Here is a 14,749-nt window from a genome sequence, read left to right as displayed (position 1 = left end):
GATAGATAGATAGATAGATAGATAGATAGATAGATAGATAGATAGATAGATAGATAGATAGTTTTTAGTAAAGTTGTTTGTAACCCTTTTTAATGAATGCAGGATCTGAAGTGATGACCCCTTCATTCCATGTGTTAGTATTTGGATCTCTCTCTGTCACCTTCCCTCCCTCACTCTTTCCCCTCCATACCTCTTATCAGTTCCACCAGGGGTTTCTTAAGTTTAGTCTTGTAGTTATTAATTTGTTGTGTCCCAGTACCCAGTCCTTGGTCCACCTCTCTGTCTACTCTGTCTACACTCTTGCAGTGTTTCATGGCTTAGAAACCATTTGTTGTATGTCTGGAGACCCCAGACTCACATACCAAACTGCCTTCTCAGTGTCTTCATTTGGATATTAGACAGCTCAGAGTGTACCTGTGCAAAGCTGCAATTCTGATCTTGCAAACCTACTTCATTCATCTCAGCTAATAGCAATTTTGGAGTCATTCTTTGTATCTCTTATCCCTCACTCACTCTCTTGCTCTCTCTCCATACACACCTAACCAATCTGTAAATAAATCTCATTGATTCTACCTTCAAAATATATACAGACTCTAACCACTTCCTTGCCTCAACCCTCACTCCCACACAGCCACAAGTGATCCTTTTAAAATGTAATTCAGTCATGTCAAACCTCATCTCAAATCCTCCAGGGGCTCACCAAGTATTTATTGTAAAAGCCAGAATGTCTATTGCTCCCCCTACTTATTTCTCTGGCATTATCTCCCTCACTCCACTCCATTTCAGCTTCCCTGGCTCCTGGTTCCTGGCCTCAGGCACATTCCCACCAGAGACCCAAGAAAACACTGCCTGTTTCCTCTGCTGAGACACTCTTTGCCCCAGATGCCATTATGTCGAGCCCCTTACCTGCTTCAAGTCTGCTCATGTGTCACCTCCTCAGTGAAAATTGTGACTCAGCCCCTCCCCCAGCTTCTTATCTTTTTTTTTTTTTTAACCAAACTCTCTTTTCCATAGCACTTATCACCTAGCATCCCATATAATTAACTCATTATTATGCCAACTTTCTCTTCTCCCTCCACGCGGCACACACACCCACACACACCCGCATGTGTGTATACCATATATGGTTCTTGGAGGCAGAGATCATTTTTGTTTATCAATTCTTGGCAAATACTTAGACCAGTGCCTGGCACATGGTAGGCACACAAATATTTATTGAATGAAAGCATTGCTGTTGGGAGTCTCTAGAGAGCAACTTGAAACACTTAACAAAATTTAAAACATACCTTTGGCCTGGCTACAGTGGCTGGAGGATTGCTTGAGGCCAGAAGTTTGAGACCAACTTAGGCAACATAGTAGACCCCATCTCTACAAAAAAATAATAATAATAATAATAAAGAATGTACTTTGGATCCAGTGATTCTACTTCTAATAATCTATCTTATGACTATACCTGCATATGTGCTTGTATAGATAAGAATACAAGAATATGTATTATAGTATTATTTGTGGACAAACAAGGCTGGACTTAAATGTCCCTCAATAGGAAACTGGTTAAATTATGAAACATTCACTGAAATATTAGGCACCCGTTACCAAGATCAAGATACAACTCTATGTAATGATGTGGAAAGACACCCATGATACATCATGAAAAGTAAAAACAAGGTGCCAAAGATGCCATTTGGAATAAAAAGGTTTGTGTGTCATGTTTGCTCTGTTAGCAATGACTGCCTCTGAAGGGATACAAAAGAAACAGGTAACTGGTTACCTGTGAAGAGGGGAGTGGGAGACACAGCTAACAGTGGTAAGAAGATAAGGAACCAGCATTTTACCTGAGTATTTTAATTCTTTTTTTTCTTTTCTTTTTTTAGAGGCAGGGTCTGTTGCCCAGGCTGGAGTGTAGCGTGATCTTAGCTCACTACAGCCTTGAACTCCTGGGCTCAAGCGATCCTCCCACATCAGCCTCCTGAGTAGCTGGGACTTAGGGGTGCACACCACCCCACCTAGCCCCGTTTGAATTCTTTATCGTATCCATATGTATACGCACTGCTTTTTCAAACAGTAAAAGAGAAATAGAACCACTGTCTTCCTTGCTCCCCTCAAAAAACCTGTTTTACTTAATGAAATGAGTTCAATGTGGTCTGTGCATGCACTCTTCATTGTTTCAGCCTTCTCCATTATGGCATCATAAGTTTTATATTTGCACCACAAGAAACATTTTCATGAATTTTACTCTAGTATTATGCATTTGGCTTTATCGAGGGTTTGTGAAGAACAAAAGCTGCTTCTGCCTCTGGTGTAAAATTATCAAGAGCATTGTTCATTATGTGACTCAATATCCCCTATATAAAGGCCCATGTGAGAATTTTTTTCTAGAATGCAGTATCTGGAAAAATTACTGTCTCTTTTGAGGAACTGGGGCTCTCCTTCAATACAAGACCTATGTGATTTGTTATGTTTGCATTTTTGTCCCTGTTGCCAGAAAGTTTAGATCCATATATGACGCTCAATTGCAGCAACAGAATTTTTTTTTAAGCCAGTTTTGTCCCCAGAAGGATTTAAGGTGGTTTATAGAAATATGAGATGAAGATGTGGTTTTTTGAGTCTCATTCTGTCACCCAGGCTGGTGTGCAGTGGCACGATCACAACTCCCTGTAACCTTGGACTTCTGGACTCAAACAGTTCTCCCACTTCAATCTCCCCAGTTGCAGGATTACAGGCATGAGCCACTGCACCTGGCAAAGGTGTCTTGTTTGTTTATATATTTATTTATATAATTTCAACTTTTATTTTAGATTCAGGGGGTACATGTGTAGATTTGTTATGTGAGTGTCTTGCATAATGCTGGAATTTGGGGTTCTATTTAACCCATCACCCAAATAGCGAACATAGTATCCAGTAGGTGGTTTTTCCACCTCTCCCCTTTTGGAATCCCCAGTGTCTACTTTTCCCATCTTTTTATCCATATGTACCCATTGTTCAGCTCCCACTTATATATGAGAACATGCAGTATTTTCTGTTTCTGTGTTTAAGATGATGGCCTCCAGCTGCGTCCATGTGACTGCAAAAGACATGATTTTTTCTTTTTTATGACTGTGTAGTATTCTGTGGTGTATGTGTATCACATTTTCTTTATCCAGTCATTTGTTGATGGACACTTAAGTTGATTTCGTTTATATATATAATTTTTATATATTAATAATATAAATAATATAAATGTATTAATATATAAATGCTATTGTGAATAGTGCTGTGATGAACATACAAGTGCATGTATCTTTTTGATAGAACGATTTCTTTTGAGTAGACACCCAGTAGTGGGATTGCCAGATTGAATGGTAGTTCTATTTTTAATTCTTTGACAAATCTCCATACTGTTTTCCAAAGAAGTTGAACTAACTTGTATTCCCACCAACAGTGTATAAGCATTCTCTTTTTCGGCAACTTCGCCAGCATCTGTTATTTTTTGACTTTTTAATAATAGCCGTTCTGACTGGTGTAAGGTGGTATCTCATTGTGGTTTTGATTTGCATTTCCCTAATGATTAGTAATGTTGAGTATTTTTTCATGCTCATTGGCCACTTGTATGTATTCTTTTGAGAAGTGTCTGTTCATGTCTTTTGCCCACTTTTTAATGGGGTTGTTTTTTTTCTTTTTGATTTGTTTAAGTTCCTTATAGAGTCTGGATACTTGTCCTTTGTCAGATGCATAGTTTGCAAATATTTTCTCCCATTCTGTAGATTATCTGCTTACTCTTTTGATAGTTTTTGTTGCTGTGCAGAAGCTCTTTAAGTCACATTTGTCAATTTTTGTTTTTGTTGCATTTGCTTTTGAGGTCTCAGTCATAAGTTCTTTGCCTAAGCCAATGTCCAGAATAATTTTTCCTAGGTTTTCTAGGATTTTTATAGTTTGAGGTCTTACACATAAGTCTTTAATCCATCTTGAGTTAATTTTTGTATATGGTTAGAAGTAGGGGTACAGTTTCATTCTTCTGCATATGGGTAGCCAGGTTTCCCTTTCCCCACTCCTTATTTTTGTCAGTTTTGTCAAATATCAATTGGTTGTATGCGTGCAACTTTATGTCTGGGTTCTCTGTTCTGTTACATTGATCTGTGTGTCTATTTTTGTATCAGTACCATACTGTTGTAGTTACTATAGCCTTGTAATATAGGCGAGCTCTTGTGTGGCATCATTGCTTACTCTTTGTTTTTAGAGACCTGATTGTGTTTTTATTTTATTATATAAATATTCTCTTAGAATTAAAGTGAACAGAAGTGAAAAATTTATATTTACATTTTTAATATATATAATCAGATTTTTCCACCTATTTTCATTCTCAGCAAGCTAGCAAGGCTTCTGTAGGTTTATTTTGCACAGCCCTATGCTATGGACTGAGAACAAAACCACTCCTAATAATGTAATTTTGTAATCAGGTTAAAATATTAGCTTCATAGGAAATAAAGGAGATTATGACTACTAAGTAAATGTAAGCAAAACCTGTTAGTCTTTTACAGAAAGTGTTTCTATAAGAGTTTATCTATCTTCATTACTTGTAAATAACATGAAAAACAGTTTTAATTACAAAACTCAAGTTTCTGTGGTAGACACTCTTTTTTTCCCCCACACTTTTAGAAAGTTGAAGGGGAAAAAAGCTATATTTGAGAACTGGAAATTTGGCCAACAGATGCTTAAGATATGTACATTTCAAACATCTTTTAGACAAAAGGTAGTATCTACTTTTTTTTTTTTTTTTGTAAGATGCCACCAAACCAGACATAAATATCTAGAGTTATTTTAATGCTAACTTTTTCTTTTAAATCCAACATGTTTCCACCATAATCTGAAGCACAACAACCAATTTTCATTGAGGCTTAGGTTTTCTTCTCACAAAACTTCAAAAGGAGATCTGTGAATCTCCAGAAGATGGATGTTACTAATATTTGAGAAAAAGAAGAACATGATTTTGAAATGTCTAAATCTCAGAATCAGGAAAGAATGATAAAAGAAATATGTATTCATCTGACAATTATCATTTAGCATCTTCTATGTGTCAGTACTTGTGTTATGTGCAGTTTTCATAAAATAAGGAACACTTACATTATTCACATCCTAATTTATCTTCCCCAAACATTCTCACATGTTTCACTAAGAAATTGATAGTGATGAAGCCTACCACGTTATCAAGAAGCAACACTAGATACACTCTCCTTGACCTGGAAGAAATAAACCAGTCTTCAGACATGTTTTATACAAAGGGATCACTTCTTAGGGTAACAGCACCAAAACCGAAATTGGCATTCATATCCATGAGCCTTTACAATAGAGCTTCTCTGGAAATTGACTGAGATGTCATCCTTGTTCATAGACATGTGATGTAATAATTTTTGACTAATCTATTGTCAATTTCATAGACTTCCTAATTAACAGGGTAAATAATCAAAAATCAATAGTATGAGTGGAAAAGCTTGATGAATTTAATAATATAGCATTTTAAAAAAATTATTTTAAATGTTTAGAACATTCCAAGTGGACTCAGTATTAAGTCATACAAACAGATTTTTGAATTCCTTATAAAGGAGCAATGATTATATTGCAGGGCTGATGAACCCACCTGATAACAGAGTAAACAAGAATAAGTCACCAGGATTGGTAGGGAAAGAAATAATGCCTGTTTTTTAATAGCTATTTTTACTTGTTGAAGCATTTTGCTCTTGTAGACTTCAATTATTTTGGTTTCATTGTCCAAAAGAGAGCAGAACGAAAGTCTTCAAAGGATGTGGTCAGCTGAGATGATAATGCTAACAATAGCAACAATTTGTGAAGTGCTTACCATGTGTTTGCTGGGCATGTACATGCATCATTTCAAAACTATGAGGTAGATACTAATATTTTTCCCGATTTTAATACAGGGAAATTTTGGCTTCTGTAGGGCAAACAACTTGCCCTAGCAACACATAGCTAGCAAGTAGCAAACTCAGGATCTGACCACAGCCAAGTTACAAAGCCTTCATTCACCCTTTCCACTACACCCACCTGCACAGTTGAAAGTTCCAAGCAGAGAACTGGTAAAATATGATAACGGTAGTTTTATTTTATTGTGGTCAGAGAGGATTCTTGATATAATTTTGATTTTCTTGAAAATTTTAAGATGTGTTTTGTGGTCTAACACGTTTTCTATCCTTGAGATTGACCCATGTGCTGAGAAGAAGAATGTGCATTCTGCCACCACTGGAAGAAATATTCTGTAAATATCTATTAGATACATTTCGTCTATAGTGCAGATTAAATCTGATGTTCCTTTGTCTGGATGATTTTGGTCCAATACCAAAAGTGGAGTGGTGAATTCTCCAGCTATTATTACATCAGAGTCTCTCTCTCTCTCTCTCTCTCTCTCTCTCTCTCCCTCCAGCTCTAATAATATTTACTTTCTGTATCTCGGTGCTCTAGTGTTGGGAATATATATATACATATATTTACAATTGTTATATCCTCTTGCTGAATCGAGTCCTTTATCATTATATAATGACCTTCTTTGTCTCACTTTATAGTTTTTGTCTTGAAATCTGTTTTGTCTAAGTATAGCTACTCCTGCTCTTTTCTGGGTTCCATTGGCATGGGATATCTTTTCTGATCTCTTTATTTTCTGTCTCTGTGTCTTTATAGGCAAAATGTATCTTGTAGCAACAGATTGTTAGGGTCTTTTGTTTTGTTTTTTTGTTTGTTTGTTCATTTGTTTTTAAATCTATTCAGCCAGTCTACATCTTTTGGTTGGGGAGTTTAGTTCATTTACATTCAATGTTATTACTGAGAAGTAAGGACTTATCCCTGCCATTTTGTTTTTTGTTTTCTGGTCTTCTCTTCCTTCTTTCCTTCCTATTTGTCTTCCTTTTCATGAAGATGATTTTCCTGGTGGTATGTTTTAATTTCTTGCTTTTTATTTTTTGTGTCTTTACACTTTTAAATTTGAGGTTACCATGAGGCTTGCAAATAATATAACCCATTATTTTAACCTGATGGCAACTTAACACTGATTGCAAAAACAAACAAACAAACAAAAACAAGCAAAGAGAAAATGAATATAAACTCCACACTTTAATTTTATCCTCCTGCTTTTAACTTTTTGTTTTTTCTATTTGTATGTTTTTTTGTTTTTTTGTTTTTTTAGACAGAGTCTCGCTCTGTCACCCAGGCTGGAGTGCAGTGGCATGATTTCAGCTCACTGCAACCTCTACCTCCCAGATTCAAATGATTCTCCTGCCTCAGCCTCCCGAGTAGCTGGGATTACAGGTGCATGCCACCACACTTAGCTAATTTTTGTATTTTTAGTAGAGACAGGGTTTCACAATGTTGCTCAGGCTGGTCTCAGACTCCTGACCTCAAGTGATTTGCCCACCTCGGCCTTCCAAAATGCTGGGATTATAGGCATGAGCCACAACGCCTGGCCAGCTTTTTTCTATTTATACCATAGTCTATGTCTTGAAAAGTTATTGTAGTTGTTATTTTTGATAGGTTCATCTTTTAGTCTTTCTACTCAAGATTGGAGTAGTTTACACACCACAATTACAGTGTTATAATATTCTGTATACCTACTATTACCAGTGAGTTTTGTACCTTCAGATGATTTATTATTGTTCACTAGCGTCCTTTTCTTTCTGATGAAAGAACTCCCATTGGCATTTCTTGTAGGATAGGTTTGATTTTGATGAAATCCCTTAGCTTTTGTTTACCTGGGAAAGTCTTTTTTTCTTCCTCATGTTCGAAGGACTGCTGGATATACTATTCTAGAATAAAAGGTTTTTTTCCTTCAGTACTTTAAATATGTCATGCCACTCTCTCCTGCCCTGTAAGGTTTCTGCTGAGAAGACTGACTCCGGACATAATAGAGCTCCTTTGTGTGTTATTTCTTTTATCTTGCTGCTTTTAGAATCTTTTCTTTATCCTTGTGGGAGTTTGGTTATTGAATATCTTGAGATAGTCTTATTTTGGTTAAATCTGGTTGGTGTGATACTGTGATCACTCACCTGATTTTTGGTTCTTATAAAAGTGCTATTTTTTGTGCACCATTGTTCAATTTGGTGTTCCTTGGGGGAGTGGGTGGGAGATGATCACTGGAGTGTTCTATTTGGCTTTGGCCATCTTTGAAATTCATTAACATTTAATGGTAGTTATTATAAGTTTCTAGAACTTAAAAGTCTATCATCATTGAGATATCAGTTACCAATACAAATTTACTGACTTGAGTATAAAAATGTATGCCAGCAAGATCCATGAAATATAATAAACTGAAACAGAAAAGTGGTAAGTACAGCGATGAAAAAAAATATTTATAATGCAGAAAATCACGGAAAAACCCAAGAGCTATCAGACCAGCCTGCTCTACAAAAATCTATGGTATGGTTTGGCCATGTTCCACACAAATCTCATTGTAATGAGATCAATCAATTGTAATCCCCATAATCCCCACGCGTCAAGGGAGGGACCTAGTAGGAGGTGATTGGATCATGGGGGCAGTTTCCACCATGCTGTTCTCATGATAGTGAGTGAGTTCTCACGAGATCTGATGGTTTTATAAGTGGTTGACAGTTCCTCCTTCCCACGCACTTCTCCCTCTCCTGCTGCCTTTTGAAGAAGTTGTCTGCTTCCCCTTTGCCTTTTGCCATGATTGTAAGTTTCCTGAGGCCTCCCCAGCTATGCAGAACTGTGAGTCAATTCAACCTCTGTTTATAAATTACCCAGTCTCAGGTAGTATCTTTATAGCAGTGTGAAAGTGGACTAATACAATCTAATACTGTAATTCTCATTTTTGAGTGAAGGTTTGAGAGAAATATAAGACAAAAGACATAGAAAACGAGATCCTGAAGACATAATGTATGTGCAAAAATTCTAAATGGAAGTCTTTCAGCAATATTGTGGAAATGATACTATAACTGCATGGCAGAGTGAATAAGAAAACATCTGGGGTCAGACCTGAATTGAAAGCTTGTTCCACCACTTACTGGCTGTGTAATCCTTAGCAGCTAACTTCATTAAATTTTAGAATCCCTCCTTCACCCCTGAAAAAAAGAGCTTGATGGTAAAATCTACATAATGAACTTGCTGTGTGGATTAAAAGAGCTTTACATGGTGCCTTCAATAAACATTACTTATTTTTATTAATACTAAAGATAATATTTAGGAATAATTAATTGGTCGGTATATAATATATTGGGTTGAAAGTAACAGAAAACTTGATTTTCAGGGGACATAAACAAGTGTGGCAGAAGTCCATATTAGGTTATTGGTGATGCTGATTTAGTGCTCAACAAGAATTTTGAGGATACAGGCTCTTCCTAACTTTCTGCCCCACCATTCTTAGGGTTTCCTTGTGGTTCATTATTGCTGCTGCAGATCCAGCCAGCACATCTTTACTCAAGGCAGGAATATGGGCAGTGCCAAAGGTATGTGTTCCCTTGTGTCTAGAAAGCAAAAGCTTCCCAAGAGGCCCAGCAGATTTCTGCTTGTATCTTATTGATCAGAACTGTCACAAAGCAACTTCTAGCTTAAAGGAAGCTGGAGAAATATTTATCTGAGTTCATTATCTTCCCAAATAAATGAATTCTGTTAGCGGTAGAAGAAGGGGAATGGATGTTAGATTAACAGTCAACAGGGTCTGCCCAAATAATGAATTTAGTAAATCACAGAAACTTAGCTAACTTTCAAAAACTTCTAAATTTTTGAGTCATTTTTAATAAACATCTTTTTCTGACACTTTCATAAAAAGAAGATGCTGATTATGATGTGAATGTTGTTTAATATAGACTCATCAATAAAATAAAGGCTATACTCTGCTTTCAGTAGATTTATTTCTTCCCTGGCTACCAGTTGTCAATCATGCTGCCAGAAATCCAGTGTTGAAGCTATCCTTGTAAATGTGCTCTTTTCTTTCTGCCAGCGCAAATCAACCCAAATTATTAGAATTTCATATTAATAATAGCCGGTCAATTCATAACTGTGTTTATTTCTACACAGATACCTAGTTTCTTTTTGCCTGTCTTTGTGATAGTTATTTCGCAGGGCTATTTTCGCATACTTCCTGATTTTTCACTACATTCATTGGTTTGAGTAGTCAGAAATCTGATGCCCAGTGAACTCAGAAGTGAGAGTGAGAAGTGGGAGGGGGTAAGTGTCACCAACTATACTGCTCATCGAAACTAACAGACAGCCATTTAGAATATTAATATCTACGGAGATTGAATACCTTATCTTTTAGATTCCTTAATCCTGATGAATGCACTCCAGCTCCACAGGTTTTTTACATAAATACCTCCCAGGTTTGAGACTCCATCTCTCTCTTCAAGGGCATTTCGCTATTGAATTTATTTGCCATTTTTGTTAGTAATTGACTGTGTCTACCCTTTCTGTTGGTGATATTGAAACCGAGATGTTTATTTCCAAAAAAAAATTTTTTTTTAATCGAAGATTTGTTCTTCTGTGTTAGCACTACGTTGGAAAGTCGAGGTGCTATTATTTATCTAAACACTAGGGGGAGATCTTGATTTCTCTCGGAGTGTTTTATTTATTTTATTTTTAGCTTTTTTTAATTTTAATTTTTAATTTTTTAATTTTTGTGGGCATGTAGTAGGTGTATATATTTCTGGGGTATATCAAATACTTTGATACAGGAATGCAATGTGTAATAATCATAATAAATGGGATATCCCCTCAAGCATTTATCCTTTGTGTTACAATCCAATTATACTCTTTTAGTTATTTTAAAATGTAAAATTAAATTATTATTGATTATAGTCACCCTGTTGTGCTATCAAATTCTAGGTCTTATTCACTTTTTTTTTTTTTTTTTTTAACTTTTGAGACAGTCTCGCTCTGTTGCCCAGGCCATAGTGCAGCAGAGCAATCAGCTCACTGCAACCTCCACCTCCCAGGTTCAAGTGATTCTCCTGCCTCAGCCCCCTGGTAGCTGGGACTACAGGTGCACACCACCACGCCCAGCTAATTTTTGTGGTTTTAGTAAAGACAGGGTTTCACTCTGTTGGCCAGGCTGGTCTCAAACTCCTGACCTCAAGTGATCTGCCCGCTTCAGCCTCCCAAAGTGCTGGGATTACAGGCATGAGCCACTGCAGCTGGCCCTTATTCACTATTTCTAACTACTTTTTGTACCCATTAACCACCCCCACGTCCCCCTCTCCCACCCCTACTACCCTTCCCAGCACCAGCTTTTTCAGCCCTTCCAGGTGAGCTCTTCGAAGTTTGTTTTTTAACTCTAAGGTCTTGAAAAGCTCAACCAACCAGTATGCTGATTTCATGTCTTCCTAAGGAATCCTTGGGTGCCGCTTCATTTTCTGAGCACAGCATTTTGCTCATGCTTCTCCTTCGGCACTTGTTCTGCACCATAGTTACCTGCTCATCTTTTGCATTAGACTATGAGCACTAAAAGAATTCATGTATTCTCATCTTTTTGTTTCTTATGCCCAGCATAGAGCATGACCTGTAATAGATGATCATAAATGTTGATAGAATGATTCACCATTCCAAGGTCTTCTACAGAAGTCTTTTGCATTAGTCTATTGCTTAAAGCATATTCACACTAGCATAGTTTAACCAAATATTCTTAAGAGCAATAACAAACAAGTAAAAAACCACGTAAAGGCGTACTCCACCCACACTGAGTTATCAGTTTCTTTTATGAAGTCAGAAATGCCATAATCATGAGCTTAAACTTAAAATTAACTTTAATTGGGATATAATTCATATACCATAAAATTTATCTTTTGAAAGTATCCAACTCAGGTTTGTAGTGTATTCACAAGGTTGTGCAACCATGATGACTATCTGATTCCAGAACATTTTCATCACCCCCAAAAGAAACCCATACTCATTAGTAGTTACTCCCCAGTTTCCCCTCCCCTCATCTCTAGCAGTCACTAATCTACTTTCTGTCTCTATGAATTTGCCAACTCTAGACATTTCATATAAGTTGAACCATACAATATGTGACCTTCTGTGTCTGGCTTCTTTCACCTAACATAATCTGTTCCAGGTTCATCCATGTTGTAGCCTTTATCAGTGCTTCATTCATTTTTATGGCTGAATAATATTCCATGGTATGGATATACCACATTTTGTTTATCCATTCATCAAGTGGATTGATTCCATTTGTTTGTTCGTTTGTTTTAAACTTTTGTTTTCAGTTCAGGGGTACATGTGAAGGTTTGTTGTATTTGTAAACTTGTGTCATGGGGATTTGTTGTACAGATTATTTCATCACTTATGTACTAGGCCTAGTACCCAGTAGATATTTTTACTGATCCGCTTCCTCCTCCCATTCTTCACTCTCGCCCCAGTGTCTGTTGTTCCCCTCTTTGTGTCCATGTGTTCTCATCATTTAGCTCTCACTTATACTGAGAACATGTGGCATTTGGTTTTCTGTTCCTGCATTCTTTTGCAAAGGATAATGGCCTCCAGCTCCATCCATGTTCCCACAAAAGACATGGGTTCATTCATTTTTATGGCTTCACAGTATTCCATGGTATATAGGTACCACATTTTCTTTATCCAGTCTGTCACTGATGGACATTTAGGTTGATTCCATGTCTTTGCTATTGTCAATAGTGCTACAGCAAACATTCATGTGGTTGTGTCTTTATGGTAGAATGATTTCTATTCCTTTGGGTATATACCCAGTAATGGGATTGCTGGGTGGAATGGTGGTTCTGTTTTCAGCTCTTTGAGGAATTGCCAACACTGCTTTCCACAGTGGTTGAACTAATTTACACTTGGAGTATTTTAAATCCTTCCCTCAGCTTGCTCTGTATTAAATTTGTTCTATTTTCAGTATAAGTGACTCAGTGTGAGATCTGCATATTTATCAAAATGAAAGGATATATGACAAGTAAATGTAATGTGGTGTCTTGGGCGAGATCCTGGAACAGAAAAAGAACATTAGGTAAAAATTAAGGAAATCTGAATCAACTGTGAAATTTAGTTGATAAAAGTGTGTCAACATTGGTTCATTAGTTGTGACAAACATAGAATACTAATTCATGTAAGATGTTAACATTAGGGGAAAATGAATATAGGGTATATGGGAACTCACTGAACTATGGGAACTATCTTTGCAATTATTCTGTAAGTCTAAATTATTCCAAAATGAAAAGTTTATTTAAAAATTTTTTTCAAAAAATGAGGCCAGAACCTAATTGCCATTTTATTTCTTTTTGAAACCATAAAAATACTTTGAAAAGAATATATCTGAAGAATAAGTTGACTATTAGGAGTTTGCTAAATGAGCCATAAGTATCTGAAGATATAATTAAATAGGATTAGATAAACTAAAAATACTTAAATATAAAAACACGTGTTATTGAACTTCTCCACCTCCTACCAAAGAATCCCTGTCAGCAGAGGAGGTGAAGGGGGAAGAGGCTCTGGGGACTGAGTCCAGGAAGCCTGCTTCAAGTGCCAAGTGTTTGGTAAATTTCTTGGGTCCTCACGCCTATAGGCTACCTTGAGGCTTGTCTTAGCCTGGCGTTCCATCTGGAGAAAACATAAAACTGATTCTAAAAAGCACTGAAAAGTGACAAAAGTCTGTTAATGTTTCTTAAGGAGCCATCACAGAGGTTTATTGACCACAATACCTAACAAGAGTTCCCACAAATCCACTCAGACCTCTCTCACACTCTCACGTTCCCACTCCTCACAGGAACTCTCTCATTTCTCTCTTCTCTCTCAAATCCAAAACTCGCTGTCCCCAGACTCATTGCTCTCTTCCCCTCTCCTGTCCTTTTCCTTACTCCCGCCTCTAGAATCCATTTGTTCCTCCCTCCAGGTGGCTCCACTCCACTTCTTTAGAGCCATGGTCCCTTCTTTGTGGTGGGAGGGATTAGGGGTCTGTGGTTAGGGTGTCCATCCACCAAGACTCTGGTTCTCTTCCGCCTGAGCATGAGGTAGGATTTAACATCCCTGGCCATTCTCTTGCCTCAGCCAATGGAACATGAGCAGAAATGACATGTCATTTCTGGGCAGAAGGCTTCAGGGGCTGGCATGTGACTCCTGACCTTCCCTTCCCTCCGCAAACGCTGTTACTCCAGGTGGTGGAGCCTCCCTCAGCGTGCTTTCCCTCAGCGTGCTTGCTTGAGTGAAAAAACGTGAAGCCCTCTATCCAACCACAGGGACATACAGAAGGAGAAAGGAAAATATCTTTGTGGTTTTAAGCCCCTGAGTTTTGGGGGTTGTTACTGCATATAACATAACATAGTTCATCCTATCATGGAGCCACCATACCTCCAAGCAAAACATAGTCTAACTTCCCTCATTCTACACGTGAAGAAACTGAAGCACGGGGAGGTTGAGTCACTTGCCCAGTATCACCTAGCTACAAAATCGTGAAGCCACAATTGAAATCCTGGAAGTCCGGCTCCAGAGCCTATGCTTTGACACCATCCCCTAAAGACTCCCAAAGAAACCCAAGGAAGCATGGGACTGTCCTCCCTGCCTTTCCTCCTCATTCTAGGGCCATTGCTACTCCCATCTGCCTGGGTGATTTCCTAGGCCTGCTAGGTAGATGTTGTCCTGAAACTTACCTGTGTTAGAACCTTTCCCTGGATCTGTGTTTTTTCTTTCTTGGTTTACTCCCTTGTTTTGCTGAAACTTCCTAAGTGGCTCATAGGAAAGGATACATGAGAGGTAAACTTTTGAAGCCTTCCTTGAAAGTTTAAGATTATATTTCTAAATTATATATAAATATATA

This window comes from Mandrillus leucophaeus, unplaced genomic scaffold (assembly GCF_000951045.1).
Source record: "Mandrillus leucophaeus isolate KB7577 unplaced genomic scaffold, Mleu.le_1.0 Scaffold1337, whole genome shotgun sequence".
Classification (NCBI taxonomy): domain Eukaryota; kingdom Metazoa; phylum Chordata; class Mammalia; order Primates; family Cercopithecidae; genus Mandrillus; species Mandrillus leucophaeus.
Note: the sequence above shows the minus strand (reverse complement) of the source record.